The 17,002-nt window shown below is 48.6% G+C and overlaps 1 long non-coding RNA gene across 2 annotated transcripts; it reads right to left on the bottom strand.

Moving 5' to 3' along the window:
* Positions 1-1,086: 1,086 nt before the first annotated feature.
* Positions 1,087-5,357, bottom strand: LOC136624776 (uncharacterized). 2 transcript variants are annotated; one of them, XR_010792426.1, is made up of 4 exons: positions 4,955-5,357; positions 4,166-4,273; positions 3,712-3,885; positions 1,087-1,375 (listed from the first exon to the last, which is right to left on the bottom strand). It is a non-coding gene; the product is annotated as an uncharacterized lncRNA (long non-coding RNA). The 2 variants fall into 2 exon arrangements; XR_010792425.1 differs by lacking the exon at positions 4,955-5,357 and having other exon boundaries at positions 4,166-4,452.
* Positions 5,358-17,002: the final 11,645 nt, after the last annotated feature.

Here is a 17,002-nt window from a genome sequence, read left to right as displayed (position 1 = left end):
GAGATCTCCCCTCCGTTCCTCCCCGCTCTCCCCCGCGCCAGCCCCCGAATCTTTAAGGACGGGCAGGGAGATACTCGTTTAAGGCACATTACTCGAACGAGTAGTGCCTTACCGAGTGTACTCGCTCATCCTTAGTCATAATGATAGATACCCTTACAAATTACCACATTTTAAAAACTGCACCCCTTAATGTATTCTCTGAGAGGGTCAGGGGTATTTTGACCCCACATTTATTTTTAGGAATTAATGCAATTTAGGAGACCAAATAATATTTAATTTTTAGAAAACCTGTCCTTTTCAAGACCTTTTTTTTTCTATATTGCACATCAAAAGGAGGATTGAACCTCCGAAATGGATACCCCTGTTTTGTCTCGTGTTCACAAGTATACACAGTGTGGCCCTAATGTTATGTCTGTATGCACCACTGGGCCCAAAAAGAAAGGAGTAGTGAGTGGCTTTCTGAACAGACTGTTACAATCGTGTGAGCAGATAAAGCAGAGGGCCCACACGATCGTGACCAAAGGAGTGGTAGTCTAGTAGTATACACGCACACAGGGAACACAGGAGAGTCACACAGTATCCAGGCAACCAAGCCTGTGCTACAGGGAGGATGACAGTGGCCCTACCTAAGCGGGGACATCAGCCGAGTAAGAGGACGGCCCAGCGATCTTAAGAACTGGGCCCTAGCAGATCCGAGGAGCCACACCACAGAACAGGAGTCATACACATGCCACATAACAGACACCGCCAACTGCATCAGGAGCAGGACAGGGCACACCGCCAACTGCATCAGGAGCAGGACAGGGCACACCGCCAACTGCATCAGGAGCAGGACAGGGCGCACCGCCAACTGCATCAGGAGCAGGACAGGGCACACCGCCAACTGCATCAGGAGCAGGACAGGGCACACCGCCAACTGCATCAGGAGCAGGACAGGGCACACCGCCAACTGCATCAGGAGCAGGACAGGGCACACCGCCAACTGCATCAGGAGCAGGACAGGGCGCACCGCCAACTGCATCAGGAGCAGGACAGGGCGCACCACCAACTGCAACGTACAGTCAAAACACGACAGACTCCACCCAATTCAGATTTTATAATTTATTGCTAGTGTGGATGTTACAACAAGGTTCATTCCGTGATATAGACCAAAGGCCGCTGTGTTTATGGGTCTTTTCTGTTTACTGCATTGCAGTAAAATATTGCGCAGTTTTTCAGGATCCTGCGTCATAATTCTTTTTTTTTTTTAAAAACGTATTAAAAAAAAAAGAGTCACTGGGAAAAAAAAGTTCATAAAAAGAAGGGTTTCAAGATTGCTGAACGTCGAGGGTCTCTTCACTGTCCGCCAGCCTTCCCGTTCTCAAGAACGTCAGATCTGCAGGAAATAACGAAAAATCAGCAGGTTAACAGTCACATCCCACCATTATTACTGATTCCTAGATCCGCTCAACCCACTTACAATGACCACTACTCCCCCAACCAGATCAGAATAATTATACATGCATGCGTCTATGCATACATGCATGCGTCCGTCCATGCATGCGCCCGTTCATGCACACATGCGTCTATGCATGCCCTATGCATACGTGCATGCCCGCGCCTATGCATGCCCTATGCATACACGCCCCTACGCATGCGCCTATGGATACACGCATGCGCCTATGCATACACACATGCGCCTATGCATACACGCATGCGCCTATGCATCTATACATGCGTCTATGCATCTATACATGCGTCTATGCATACATGTGTCCATGCATGCGCCCATGCATCTATACATGCATGCGTCTATACATGCATGCATATATGCATGCATCTCTACATACAGTTAGGGCCAGAAATATTTGGACAGTGACACAAGTTTTGTTATTTTAGCTGTTTACAAAAACATGTTCAGAAATACAATTATATATATAATATGGGCTGAAAGTGCACACTCCCAGCTGCAATATGAGAGTTTCCACATCCAAATCGGAGAAAGGGTTTAGGAATCATAGCTCTGTAATGCATAGCCTCCTCTTTTTCAAGGGACCAAAAGTAATTGGACAATGGACTCTAAGGGCTGCAATTAACTCAGAAGGCGTCACCCTCGTTAACCTGTAATCAATTAAGTAGTTAAAAGGTCTGGGGTTGATTCCAGGTGTGTGGTTTTGGATTTGGAAGCTGTTGCTGTGACCAGACAACATGCAGTCAAAGGAACTCTCAATTGAGGTGAAGCAGAACATCCTGAGGCTGAAAAAAAAGAAAAAATCCATCAGAGAGATAGCAGACATGCTTGGAGTAGCAAAATCAACAGTCGGGTACATTCTGAGAAAAAAGGAATTCACTGGTGAGCTTGGGAACTCAAAAAGGCCTGGGCGTCCACGGAAGACAACGGTGGTGGATGATCGCCGCATACTTTCTTTGGTGAAGAAGAACCCGTTCACAACATCAACTGAAGTCCAGAACACTCTCAGGGAAGTAGGTGTATCTGTCTCTAAGTCAACAGTAAAGAGAAGACTCCATGAAAGTAAATACAAAGGGTTCACATCTAGATGCAAACCATTCATCAATTCCAAAAATAGACAGGCCAGAGTTAAATTTGCCAAAAAACACCTCAAGAAGCCAGACCAGTTCTGGAAAAGTATTCTATGGACAGATGAGACAAAGATCAACCTGTACCAGAATGATGGGAAGAAAAAAGTTTGGAGAAGAAAGGGAACGGCACATGATCCAAGGCACACCACATCCTCTGTAAAACATGGTGGAGGCAACGTGATGGCATGGGCATGCATGGCTTTCAATGGCACTGGGTCACTTGTGTTTATTGATGACATAACAGCAGACAAGAGTAGCTGGATGAATTCTGAAGTGTACCGGGATATACTTTCAGCCCAGATTCAGCTAAATGCTGCAAAGTTGATCGGACGGCGCTTCACAGTACAGATGGACAATGACCCCAAGCATACAGCCAAAGCTACCCAGGAGTTCATGAGTGCAAAAAAGTGGATTATTCTGCAATGGCCAAGTCAATCACCAGATCTTAACCCAATTGAGCATGCATTTCACTTGCTCAAATCCAGACTTCAGACGGAAAGACCCACAAACAAGCAAGACCTGAAGGCTGCGGCTGTAAAGGCCTGGCAAAGCATTAAGAAGGAGGAAACCCAGCGTTTGGTGATGTCCATGGGTTCCAGACTTAAGGCAGTGATTGCCTCCAAAGGATTCGCAACAAAATATTGAAAAAAAATATTTTGTTTGGGTTATGTTTATTTGTCCAATTACTTTTGAGCTCCTAAAATGTGGAGTGTTTGTAAAAAAATGTGTACAATTCCTACATTTTCTATCAGATATTTTTGTTCAACCCTTTAAATTAAACGTTACAATCTGCACTTGAATTCTGTTGTAGAGGCTTCATTTCAAATCCAATGCGGTGGCATGCAGAGCCCAACTCGCGAAAATTGTGTTACTGTCCAAATATTTCTGGCCCTAACTGTACATGCATACAGGCATGCATGCATCTATACATACATGTATACAGTCATGCATGCATCTATACATGCATGCATCTATGCATGCATGCATAGATGCATACATAAATACATACATACATGCGCGTACACATGCCTGCATGTACACACGCATACCTGCATGTACACACGCATGCCTGCATGTACATATGAGCAGATGCAAGCAATGAAAAATTTGGCAGATGCAGCAGCTGCTTACCTCGCCGAGTGACGTCAGGTGGTGTCCTAGCAAAGCGAAATTCCTCTCCAGAAGAGTCGTCCTCTCCAAAAGGCGGGTGGCAAATGTGAGATCAGCACCTAAAACGCCAATCTCCGGTTCCGTACGTTGTACAAAACGCAGCCAAATGTCAGGTTCCTCTCCACACGAGTCGTCCTGTGGAAAACGGAGAGCATATCACCACATGCAAGCAAAAATGCACATATCTGGTGATGCAGGAGAAAACCGGCAAATATGCGCATATCAGCAGATGCAAGCGAACACCTGCAAATATGCGCCAAATATGCGCATATCAGCAGATGCAAGCGAACACCTGCAAATATGCGCCAAGTATGCGCATATCAGCAGATGCAAGCGAAAACCTGCAAATATGCGCCAAATATGCGCATATCAGCAGATGCACGCGATCAAAATTTGGGCAGATGCAGCAGCTTACCTCGCTGAGTGATGTCAGATGGTGTCCGAGCGAAGCGAAATTCTTCTCGAAACGTGTCCAAACGTCAGGATCCTCGCCACACGTAATTTTGCAATAAGGCGCACAAATCTGCAAAAAAAGACAGGTTGCGTCAGGTGGCGTCGCGCAAATCTCAGGTGACGTACTCACCACACGTAGCGCACAAATCTTGGGTGTTGTCTCCACACGTAGCAGCGCACAGCGCACAAATCTCAGGTAATCGCGTCTCCACACGTAGCAGCGCACAGCGCACAAATCTCAGGTAACCGCGTCTCCACACGTAGCAGCGCACAAATCTCAGGTAACCGCGTCTCCACACGTAGCAATGCAGCGGCATGCTGGGGATCGTGCTCGTGGACAATGCAGCGGCGACAATGCATGCAGCGGCATGCTGGGGATCGCGGAGACAATGCAGCGGCATGCTGGGGATCGCGCTCGTGGACAATGCAGCGGCATGCTGGGGATCGCGCTCGTGGACAATGCAGCGGCATGCTGGGGATCGCGCTCGTGGACAATGCAGCGGCGACAATGCATGCAGCGGCATGTTGGGGATCGCGGCGACACTGCAGCGGCATGCTGGGGATCGCGCTCGTGGACAATGCAGCGGCGACAATGCATGCAGCGGCATGCTGGGGATCGCGGAGACAATGCAGCGGCATGCTGGGGATCGCGCTCGTGGACAATGCAGCGGCATGCAGAATTGGCCGCCTCTCCGCCAATGCGCGCAGGGGAAGTAAGAGCGCAATTAAATGAGCAGATGCAGCAGCTTACCTTGGCTTTTAGTAGTCCTGTGTAAAACTTCCGCTGGCAAATCCACTTTCCTGTGTAAAACTTCCGCTGGCAAATCCACTTGCGCAAAAGAAATAATCACCTTTGGCAAAAGCACAAAAAATACCTGCCAAATCATTAACTGTCTGTGCACACACACGAGTGGCATGTAAACCGCGGGCAAGGCACAATCCTGTGTGCACACGAGTGCATGGCAAGGCACTGAGCACGTGAAAGCGCGGGCAAAGCACAATCCTGTGCACGGCAATGCGCGGGCACGCCGCTGTTGGCTGAATCGGCCGCACAGGAGAACTCAGGCCGCACAATCCTGTGCACGGCAATGCGCGGGCACGCCGCTGTGTCACGTGGTGCCGATTCCAGCCAGCTGATTGGCTGAATCGGCCGCACAGGAGAACTCAGGCCTCCTTTGGTAATATGCACCCCGGCCAGCCACATACTGCTGTGGACGTGCGTGCATGCGCATGCTGGCACGTCACAGCAAGAAGTGGTAATGTGGGGAGGGTTCGAACTGGGCGTGGTACTCGCTCAAAAAGCAAGCACCATTGAGTATGCTAATACTCGAACGAGCATGTTCGCTCAACTATAGGAGCTGGTTACTTGGGCATTCACATATTCCACATCCAAAGTTTTGTACATGATGCAGTAAATGTTCTGTTGGGGGTATTAATATTGGGGAAACAGGATAGAAACTTAAAGGAAGGATGAGATCTCATTATTACCCAATAAAGACCTCATCTGGATGAGGGCTCCTGCACACTTGCGTTTTTTTTTGTTTGTTTTTTTCACATGATATCGCTGCGTTTTTTTAATGCGATTGTCAATGCGACTTACTAATGTTAAAAACACATCGCAATTTGGTGCTTTGCAATTTTTGTGCAATGCGTTTTTAACAGGAAAAAAGTTCCATTGACATTCGCATGAAAAAAGCAGCGATATCGCATGAAAAAAATAAGCAAGAAAAACGCAAGTGTGCAGGAGCCCCTATTGTGTCCAGTTCTGGGCACCCTGATTTAAAAAAGATATAGACAAGCTGGAACAAGTTCAGAGAAGAGCTACCAGGATGGTGAGTGGTCTAAAGGATCTGGAAATGTTTAGCTTGCAGAAGAGAAGGCTGAGAGGAGACTTAATATCTGAAGGGCTGTCACAGTGCAGATGGATCAGCCCTATTCTCATCCGCACAAGGCAAGACAAGAAACTGAAGGAAAGGAGGTGGTGAGTTCTCCTTCAATGGAAGTCTTCAGAGGCTGGAAAGACATCTGTCTGGGATGATTTAGTGATCCTGCATTGAGCATGGGGTTGGACCCGATGACCCTGAAGGTCCCTTCCAACTCCACCATTCTAGGATTCTATGACAGACACATATTGTAACTAAGCATTTTTGTAAATTGAGACTTTGCTGTGCCGCCAGGGAAGCCGCTCTTAGTGAGTGCCAGGACCAGAGAGCCCGAACAGGGAGAGGCAGCCCTGCAGCCAATTAAAAACTGGGGGCATGCCCAAGCTGTCAAGCAGCCTGTATCTTGTCAACACCTACACTTCCGGTGGTGACAAGATACAATAATACCATAACTATGGTATGTATTGATAGATCAGGAGACTATATAGAGATCTCTCCCATCATCTATTTATACCCAGGACTGTAACAGGGTGGCATTCTAATAACTATGTATAAATATATGGACGCCTTTCTTGAGCATTACAATATTACATGTTATATCACTGATTACGCAGAAAGGTCGGTGATCTGGGGATTATTCTGATTGCCATATTGGCGTTGAGATGGACTTTTTCCCTCTGAAATTAGGAAAATTGGTTGCTGATTCAGGGCTCATTCTCACAAGTGTGTATCAGCCAGCGTTTTCACAGCCGGACGATATACATTACCATCGGATGCATTCCAATGCATCAAATCCTACAGGCATATTCCCGCAGTGTAAAAGCGCTCGGCCGGGCACTTTTACGCTGGGCAGGAAGGATAGTCTTGGAACTATCTTCCTGGCCAGACTACAGCTGCTGACATAAACCCCTATGGGAGCCGATGGCAGCGGATGAAGAAAAGGAGGTAGAGGAAGTTTAGCAGTGTGACTGCTAAACTTCCTCCCCTTCTCTTCTGCTCTCCGACCCTTGGCACTGTTTGCAATGGGAGAGGGCGGAGCTAAGTTCTGCTCCACCCTGTCTCCTACCATTGCTGGCTGCGGACGACGGGAGGGGGTGGAAACGTAACTCCACCCCCGCTCCTTCCCATTGCAAACAGCCAAGGGAGAAGGAGTGAGGAGGTGAGCCAGCAAGGGGTAGGGAAGGGGAAGACAGTTTAGCATATACACCGAGCAATATTGCAGGGTAATAGGCTGAACTAGATGGATAAGTGCCTTTTTTAAGCTTTACATACTATGTTATTACGTTATTGCTGTCTGATATGCAGGGGCATAACTAGGGGGGATGCAGAAGATGTTATTGCACCCAGGCCCAGAAGCCTTAGAGGGCCCATAAGACTTCTATTCTCCATATAGGGAGCCCAGAATCTTCAAGTTACACCTCTGCTGATGTGAAGTTGTACAGTCAAATCTACCTACACAATGCCAAAAACTTTCATGTGAATAGCCTCACAGGCCGTAATAGGGCTATGTGCTATCCATGGGATACAAGGACAATACACAACCTGAAAATACAGCCATGTGAATTGGCCTATTCATGGTCAGACACTCATCTGTGTATGGTTAGTCATACAACTCTGTGTATTCTGAAGCCATCAGATGATCACCCGTCTAGAGTCAATTAAAAAAGGGTTATTTTAATCAGACAATCCTTCTATTCTGTAATGAACAAAAATTTCGTACATTTGTTCTTCATCATTATTTTGTCAAACTGTCACAAGTCCTGTCGAATACGTGACCAAAAATAGTTGACTTTACGACAGTGCTTGGCTCTATCTAACATGTTAGAAGACATGTCACATCTTCCAACAATTGCAGCTTTCTCTATCCATTTATATCTGCCACTTTATTGATTCTGGTGCTGTTAGTTTTGGTGCCCAGTATGCACTGTCAAGGGCAGACATGACCTGTATGTGTTCTCAATCACAGATTCTCCCACCCTTAGGGTGCGTTCACACGAGCGTAGGCGTATTTACATTCGCACGAGCGCAGCGTATAATCACCGGAAAGAACGTTTTTCGCCGATCACGACCAGAGCTAGAAAGCGTATTTTCGTTTGTTCCTACTTTTCAAACGGTCTTTTCGGCCATCGAATATGCGTTGGCGCGTATTTCGGTCGCATATGTTCCGTTTTTTTTTTTGGGTTCGCCCGTGCGAACGAATACATTGGAAACCAATGCCTCAGATGGTCACGTTTATACAATTGGGCGCAAAAACGCGCCGTTTATGCGCTCGTGTGAACGCACCCTTAGGAATACATTTCGATGACCACCCCCCTTTACCCCGCATGGTCTCATTTGCATATTAGCTCAATGGAGCAGTGGATGTAAACAAACAGAAAAAGCCACAGCTTGTGTGAGGACATGACAGGTTCTCTTTAAAGCTATAACTATCATGTACGGGATTTCCTGGATGTAACACTTGCAATACATAGGAATGTAACAAACACATGTATTTACATATAAATGAAGCATCATTTTACTAAAATGCATTACTTTTCGATATAAATATAATCATTGAATTTTTTTTTCTTACAGAGAACATCAGATGGATTTGATTGTGTGCCTTAAAAATCAACAGAAGAACATACAGACATTTAGTTAAAGCTACATATTCTGAATTTATTACTAGAGATGAGCGAACGCGTTCGTCCGAGCTTGATATTCGTGCGAATATTAGGGTGTTCGGGATGTTCGTTATTCGTAACGAACACCATGCGGTGTTCTGGTTACTTTCATTTACTTCCCTGAGACGTTTGCGCGCTTTTCTGGCCAATTGAAAGACAGGGAAGGCATTACAACTTCCCCCTGTGACGTTCAAGCCCTATACCACCCCCCTGCTGTGAGTGGCTGGGAAGATCAGGTGTTCGCCTAATATAAAAGTCGGCCCCTCCCGCGGCTCGCCTCAGATGCCTGGTGAGTTAGATGAGGGACAGTGCTGTTTGTACCGGAGCTGCTGTAGGGAAAGAATTGGTAGTTAGTGTAGGCTTCAAGACCCCCCAAAGGTCCTTATTAGGGCCACTGATAGCTGTGTGTTGGCTGCTGTTAGCAGTGGCATTTTTTTTTTTTTTTCTCAAAATCGGCTCTGCAGAGCGTTGCACCTGGCATTAGGGACAGAAGTGCTGCATAGGCAGGGAGAGTGTTAGGAGTGAGTGTAGCCTTCAAGAACCTCAACGGTCCTTTCTAGGGCCATATTTATCCGTGTGCAGTACTGTTCAGGCTGCTGTTAGCTGTGCTGCATTTTTTTTGGGCTTCTCAAAATCGCCTCTGCAGAGCATTCCACCCTCCATTGATACTGCAGGGAAAGAATTGTATAGGCAGGGCCACAACACAGTTATTATTCATTGAATATACGCAGTGCTGCCTTTTGCTTGTAAAACAAGTGAAAATAATTCTATTTGTCCTGCCTCTGTCCGTCCTAACGCCGGTGGACACGTGTGAGCTGCGTGAACAACATTGCTAAATCATACGCACCCAGCTACGCTTTACTGCTGGCTTCGCCATTTGCTTTCCTTAATTGGGAAAAAAATACCTGCTCTGCCAGAGTTATAATAACTCTGCTACCCTCACGTTCTGTGACACATAAGCAGGGACACAGCACAGTTATTAAACTTCTCATGTTCATTGAATATACGCAGTGCTGCCTTTTGGTGGAAAAAAACTGAAAACAAATCTATTTGTCCAGCCTCTGTCCGTCCTAACGCCTGTGGACACGTGTGAGCTGCGTGAACAACATTGCTAAATCATACGCACCCAGCTACGCTTTACTGCTGGCTTCGCCATTTGCTTTCCTTAATTGGGAAAAAAATACCTGCTCTGCCAGAGTTATAATAACTCTGCTACCCTCACGTTCTGTGACACATAAGCAGGGACACAGCACAGTTATTAAACTTCTCATGTTCATTGAATATACGCAGTGCTGCCTTTTGGTGGAAAAAAACTGAAAACAAATCTATTTGTCCAGCCTCTGTCCGTCCTAACGCCTGTGGACACGTGTGAGCTGCGTGAACAACATTGCTAAATCATACGCACCCAGCTACGCTTTACTGCTGGCTTCGCCATTTGCTTTCCTTAATTGGGAAAAAAATACCTGCTCTGCCAGAGTTATAATAACTCTGCTACCCTCACGTTCTGTGACACATAAGCAGGGACACAGCACAGTTATTAAACTTCTCATGTTCATTGAATATACGCAGTGCTGCCTTTTGGTGGAAAAAAACTGAAAACAAATCTATTTGTCCAGCCTCTGTCCGTCCTAACGCCTGTGGACACGTGTGAGCTGCGTGAACAACATTGCTAAATCATACGCACCCAGCTACGCTTTACTGCTGGCTTCGCCATTTGCTTTCCTTAATTGGGAAAAAAATACCTGCTCTGCCAGAGTTATAATAACTCTGCTACCCTCACGTTCTGTGACACATAAGCAGGGACACAGCACAGTTATTAAACTTCTCATGTTCATTGAATATACGCAGTGCTGCCTTTTGGTGGAAAAAAACTGAAAACAAATCTATTTGTCCAGCCTCTGTCCGTCCTAACGCCTGTGGACACGTGTGAGCTGCGTGAACAACATTGCTAAATCATACGCACCCAGCTACGCTTTACTGCTGGCTTCGCCATTTGCTTTCCTTAATTGGGAAAAAAATACCTGCTCTGCCAGAGTTATAATAACTCTGCTACCCTCACGTTCTGTGACACATAAGCAGGGACACAGCACAGTTATTAAACTTCTCATGTTCATTAAATATACGCAGTGCTGCCTTTTGGTGGAAAAAAACTGAAAACAAATCTATTTGTCCAGCCTCTGTCCGTCCTAACGCCTGTGGACACGTGTGAGCTGCGTGAACAACATTGCTAAATCATACGCACCCAGCTACGCTTTACTGCTGGCTTCGCCATTTGCTTTCCTTAATTGGGAAAAAAATACCTGCTCTGCCAGAGTTATAATAACTCTGCTACCCTCACGTTCTGTGACACATAAGCAGGGACACAGCACAGTTATTAAACTTCTCATGTTCATTGAATATACGCAGTGCTGCCTTTTGGTGGAAAAAAACTGAAAACAAATCTATTTGTCCAGCCTCTGTCCGTCCTAACGCCTGTGGACACGTGTGAGCTGCGTGAACAACATTGCTAAATCATACGCACCCAGCTACGCTTTACTGCTGGCTTCGCCATTTGCTTTCCTTAATTGGGAAAAAAATACCTGCTCTGCCAGAGTTATAATAACTCTGCTACCCTCACGTTCTGTGACACATAAGCAGGGACACAGCACAGTTATTAAACTTCTCATGTTCATTGAATATACGCAGTGCTGCCTTTTGGTGGAAAAAAACTGAAAACAAATCTATTTGTCCAGCCTCTGTCCGTCCTAACGCCTGTGGACACGTGTGAGCTGCGTGAACAACATTGCTAAATCATACGCACCCAGCTACGCTTTACTGCTGGCTTCGCCATTTGCTTTCCTTAATTGGGAAAAAAATACCTGCTCTGCCAGAGTTATAATAACTCTGCTACCCTCACGTTCTGTGACACATAAGCAGGGACACAGCACAGTTATTAAACTTCTCATGTTCATTGAATATACGCAGTGCTGCCTTTTGGTGGAAAAAAACTGAAAACAAATCTATTTGTCCAGCCTCTGTCCGTCCTAACGCCTGTGGACACGTGTGAGCTGCGTGAACAACATTGCTAAATCATACGCACCCAGCTACGCTTTACTGCTGGCTTCGCCATTTGCTTTCCTTAATTGGGAAAAAAATACCTGCTCTGCCAGAGTTATAATAACTCTGCTACCCTCACGTTCTGTGACACATAAGCAGGGACACAGCACAGTTATTAAACTTCTCATGTTCATTGAATATACGCAGTGCTGCCTTTTGGTGGAAAAAAACTGAAAACAAATCTATTTGTCCAGCCTCTGTCCGTCCTAACGCCTGTGGACACGTGTGAGCTGCGTGAACAACATTGCTAAATCATACGCACCCAGCTACGCTTTACTGCTGGCTTCGCCATTTGCTTTCCTTAATTGGGAAAAAAATACCTGCTCTGCCAGAGTTATAATAACTCTGCTACCCTCACGTTCTGTGACACATAAGCAGGGACACAGCACAGTTATTAAACTTCTCATGTTCATTGAATATACGCAGTGCTGCCTTTTGGTGGAAAAAAACTGAAAACAAATCTATTTGTCCAGCCTCTGTCCGTCCTAACGCCTGTGGACACGTGTGAGCTGCGTGAACAACATTGCTAAATCATACGCACCCAGCTACGCTTTACTGCTGGCTTCGCCATTTGCTTTCCTTAATTGGGAAAAAAATACCTGCTCTGCCAGAGTTATAATAACTCTGCTACCCTCACGTTCTGTGACACATAAGCAGGGACACAGCACAGTTATTAAACTTCTCATGTTCATTGAATATACGCAGTGCTGCCTTTTGGTGGAAAAAAACTGAAAACAAATCTATTTGTCCAGCCTCTGTCCGTCCTAACGCCTGTGGACACGTGTGAGCTGCGTGAACAACATTGCTAAATCATACGCACCCAGCTACGCTTTACTGCTGGCTTCGCCATTTGCTTTCCTTAATTGGGAAAAAAATACCTGCTCTGCCAGAGTTATAATAACTCTGCTACCCTCACGTTCTGTGACACATTAGCAGGGACACAGCACAGTTATTAAACTTAGATTATTCATTCACTAGAGGCAGTGGGGCCTTTCGTTTTCCAAAAAGGGCAAAAATTATATTTGGCCTGCAGTCTTGCGCCAATTTATTTCCTGCCTGTGAAATCAAATCACTGGTAATACAGCATGCTGAGGGGTAGGGGTAGGCCTAGAGGACGTGGACGCGGCCGAGGACGCGGAGGGACAAGTCAGGGTGTGGGCACAGGCCGAGCTCCTGATCCCGGTGTGTCGCAGCCGACTGCTGCGCGATTAGGAGCGAGGCACGTTTCTGGCGTCCCCACATTCATCGCCCAATTAATGGGTCCACGCGGGAGACGGTTATTAGAAAATGAGCAGTGTGAGCAGGTCCTGTCCTGGATGGCAGAAAGTGCTTCGAGCAACCTATCGTCAACACGCAGTTCTGCGCCGTCCACTGCTGCAAATCCGAATCCTCTGTCTGCTGCTCCTCCTTCCTCCCAGCCTCCTCACTCCACTACAATGACACCTGCTCAGGAGCGGGAACACTCCCAGGAACTGTTCTCGGGCCCCTGCTCAGATTGGGCAGCAGCGGTTCCTCTCCCACCAGAGGAGTTTATAGTCACTGATGCCCAACCATTCGAAAGTTCCCGGGGTCCGGGGGATGAGGCTGGGGACTTCCGCCAACTGTCTCAACAACTTTCTGTGGGTGAGGAGGACGATGACGATCAGACACAGTTGTCTTGCAGTGAGGTAGTAGTAAGGGCAGTAAGTCCGAGGGAGCAGCGCACAGAGGATTCGGAGGAAGAGCAGCAGGACGATGAGGTGACTGACCCCACCTGGTGTGCAACGCTTACTCAGGAGGACAGGTCTTCAGAGGGGGAGTCAAGGGCATCAGCAGGGCAGGTTGCAAGAGGCAGTGCGGTGGCCAGGGGTAGAGGCAGGGCCAGACCGAATAATCCACCAAGTGTTTCCCAAAGCGCCCCCTCGCGCCATGCCACCCTGCAGAGGCCGAGGTGCTCTAAGGTCTGGCAGTTTTTCACAGAGACGCCTGACGACCGACGAACAGTGGTGTGCAACCTTTGTTGCGCAAAGCTCAGCCGGGGAGCCAACACCAACAGCCTCACCACCACCACCATGCGCAGACATATGATGGCCAAGCACCCCACAAGGTGGGACGAAGGCCGTTCAGCGCCTCCGGTTTGCACCCCTGCCTCTCCCCCTGTGCCCCAACCTGCCACTGAGATGCAACCCCCCTCTCAGGACACAGGCACTACCGCCTCATGGCCTGCACCCACACCCTCATCTCCGCTGTCCTCGGCCCCATCCAGCAGTGTAGTTCAGCGCACCGTCCAGCCGTCGCTTGCGCAAGTGTTCGAGCGCAAGCGCAAGTACGCCGCCACGCACCCGCACGCTCAAACGTTAACCGTCCGCATCGCAAAATTCATCAGCCTTGAGATGCTGCCGTATAGGGTTGTGGAAACGGAGTCCTTCAAAAGTATCATGGAGGCGGCGGCCCCGCGCTACTCAGTTCCCAGTCGCCACTACTTTTCCCGATGTGCCGTCCCAGCCCTGCACGACCACGTCTCCCGCAACATTGTACGCGCCCTCACCAACGCGGTTACTGCCACGGTCCACTTAACTACGGACACGTGGACAAGCACAGGCGGGCAGGGCCACTACATCTCCCTGACGGCACATTGGGTGAATTTAGTGGAGGCTGGGACCGAGTCAGAGCCTGGGACCGCTCACGTCCTACCCACCCCCAGAATTGCGGGCCCCAGCTCGGTGCTGGTATCTGCGGAGGTGTATGCTTCCTCCACTAAAGCACCCTCCTCCTCCTCCTCCTCCTCCTCCTCTGTCTCGCAATCAAGATGTGTTAGCAGCAGCATGTCGCCAGCAGTCGGTGTCGCGCGGTGTGGCAGCACAGCGGTGGGCAAGCGTCAGCAGGCCGTGCTGAAACTACTCAGCTTAGGCGATAAGAGGCACACGGCCCACGAACTGCTGCAGGGTCTGACACAGCAGACCGACCGCTGGCTTGCGCCGCTGAGCCTCCAACCGGGCATGGTCGTGTGTGACAACGGCCGTAACCTGGTGGCGGCTCTGCAGCTCGGCAGCCTCACGCACGTGCCATGCCTGGCCCACGTCTTTAATTTGGTGGTTCAGCGCTTTCTGAAAAGCTACCCACGCTTGTCAGACCTGCTCGTAAAGGCGCGCCGGCTCTGCGCACATTTCCGCAAGTCCCACACGGACGCTGCCACCCTGCGCACCCTGCAACATCACTTTAAGCTGCCAGTGCACCGACTGCTGTGCGACGTGCCCACACGGTGGAACTCTACGCTCCACATGTTGGCCAGGCTCTATGAACAACGGAGAGCTATAGTCGAATACCAACTCCAACATGGGCGGCGCAGTGGGAGTCAGCCTCCTCAATTCCTTTCAGAAGAGTGGGCCTGGTTGGCAGACATCTGCCATGTCCTTGGTAATTTTGAGGAGTCTACCCAGGTGGTGAGCGGCGATGCTACAATCATTAGCGTCACCATTCCTCTGCTATGCATCTTGAGAAATTCCCTGCAAACCATAAAGGCAGCTGCTTTGCGCTCGGAAACGGGGGCGGGGGAAAGACAGTATGCCGCTGGATAGTCAGGGCACCCTCCTGTCTATTTCTCAGCGCGTACAGGAGGAGGAGGAGGAGCATGAGGAGGATGAGGAGGAGGGGGAAGAGACAGCTTGGGCCGCTGCTGACGGTACACCGGCTGATTGCCTGTCATCCTTTCAGCGTGTATGGCCTGAGGAGGAGGAGGAGGAGGAGGAGGAGGATCCTGAAAGTGATCTTCCTAGTGAGGACAGCCATGTGTTGCGTACTGGTACCCTGGCACACATGGCTGACTTCATGTTAGGATGCCTTTCTCGTGACCCTCGCGTTGCACGCATTCTGGCCACGACGGATTACTGGGTGTACACACTGCTCGATCCACGGTATAAGGAGAACCTGCCCACTCTGATTCCCGAAGAGGAAAGGGGTTCGAGAGTGTTGCTATACCACAGGACCCTTGCGGACAAGCTGATGGTAAAATTCCCAGCCGACAGCGCTAGTGGCAGAAGGCGCAGTACCGAGGGCAAGGTAGCAGGGGATGTGCGTAGATCGAGCAGCATGTACATCCCAGGCAGTGCAACAGTCTTTAAGGGCCTGGCCAGCTTTATGGCTCCCCACCAAGACTGTGTCACCGCTCCCCAGTCACGGCTGAGTCGGCGGGAGCACTGTAAAAGGATGGTGAGGGAGTACGTAGCGGATCGCACGACCATCCTTGGTGACGCCTCTGCCCCCTACAACTACTGGGTGTCGAAGCTGGACACGTGGCCTGAACTCGCGCTGTATGCCCTGGAGGTGCTTGCTTGTCCTGCGGCTAGCGTCTTGTCGGAAAGGGTGTTTAGTGCGGCTGGGGGAATCATCACAGATAAGCGTAGCCGCTTGTCAACCGACAGTGCCGACAGGCTAACACTCATCAAGATGAACAAAGGCTGGATTTCCCCAGACTTCTGTTCTCCACCAGCGGACAGCAGCGATACGTAAGCAATACGTAGGCTGCACCCGCGGATGGAAGCTACGTTCTCTCTCACCATCCAAAACGGGGACATTTCTGCTTCATCAATCTGTGTCTAATATTCCTCCTCCTCCTCCTGCTCCTCCTCCTGAAACCTCACGTAATCAAGCTGAACGGGCAATTTTTCTTAGGGCCACAAGGCTCACTCAAATAATTTTTCAGAACAATTTTTATAAGTTTCAATGCGCTTAAAAGCATTGGAACTTTAACTTGAACCAATTTTTCGTTACACTGGGCTGCCTCCAGGCCTAGTTACCACTTAAGCCACATTAACCAAAGCGATTAATGGGTTTCACCTGCCCTCTTGGCTGGCCATGGCCAATTTTTGGGATGTACATTAGTACTGTTGATACAGCAATTTTTGTGGGCCCTCGCCTACAGTGTAATCAAATTAATTTTTAGCCCACCTGCATTACAGCTGACGTAACCTCAGCTGTGTTGGGCAATGCAATGGGATATTTTTATGTACCGCCGGTGGGTTCCAGGGAGCCACCCATGCTGTAGGTGCACACGGAGTTTTTAATACATCTGTACACTTCTAAAGAACCCCAGTCTGACTGGGGCATGCAGTGTGGGCCGAAGCCCACCTGTATTACGCACGACATTACTACCTCAGCTGTGTTGGGCAATGCAATGGG

The sequence above is a fragment of the Eleutherodactylus coqui genome, chromosome 4 (assembly GCF_035609145.1).
Source record: "Eleutherodactylus coqui strain aEleCoq1 chromosome 4, aEleCoq1.hap1, whole genome shotgun sequence".
Taxonomy (NCBI): domain Eukaryota; kingdom Metazoa; phylum Chordata; class Amphibia; order Anura; family Eleutherodactylidae; genus Eleutherodactylus; species Eleutherodactylus coqui.
This window is presented reverse-complemented; position numbering and strand designations above follow the sequence as displayed.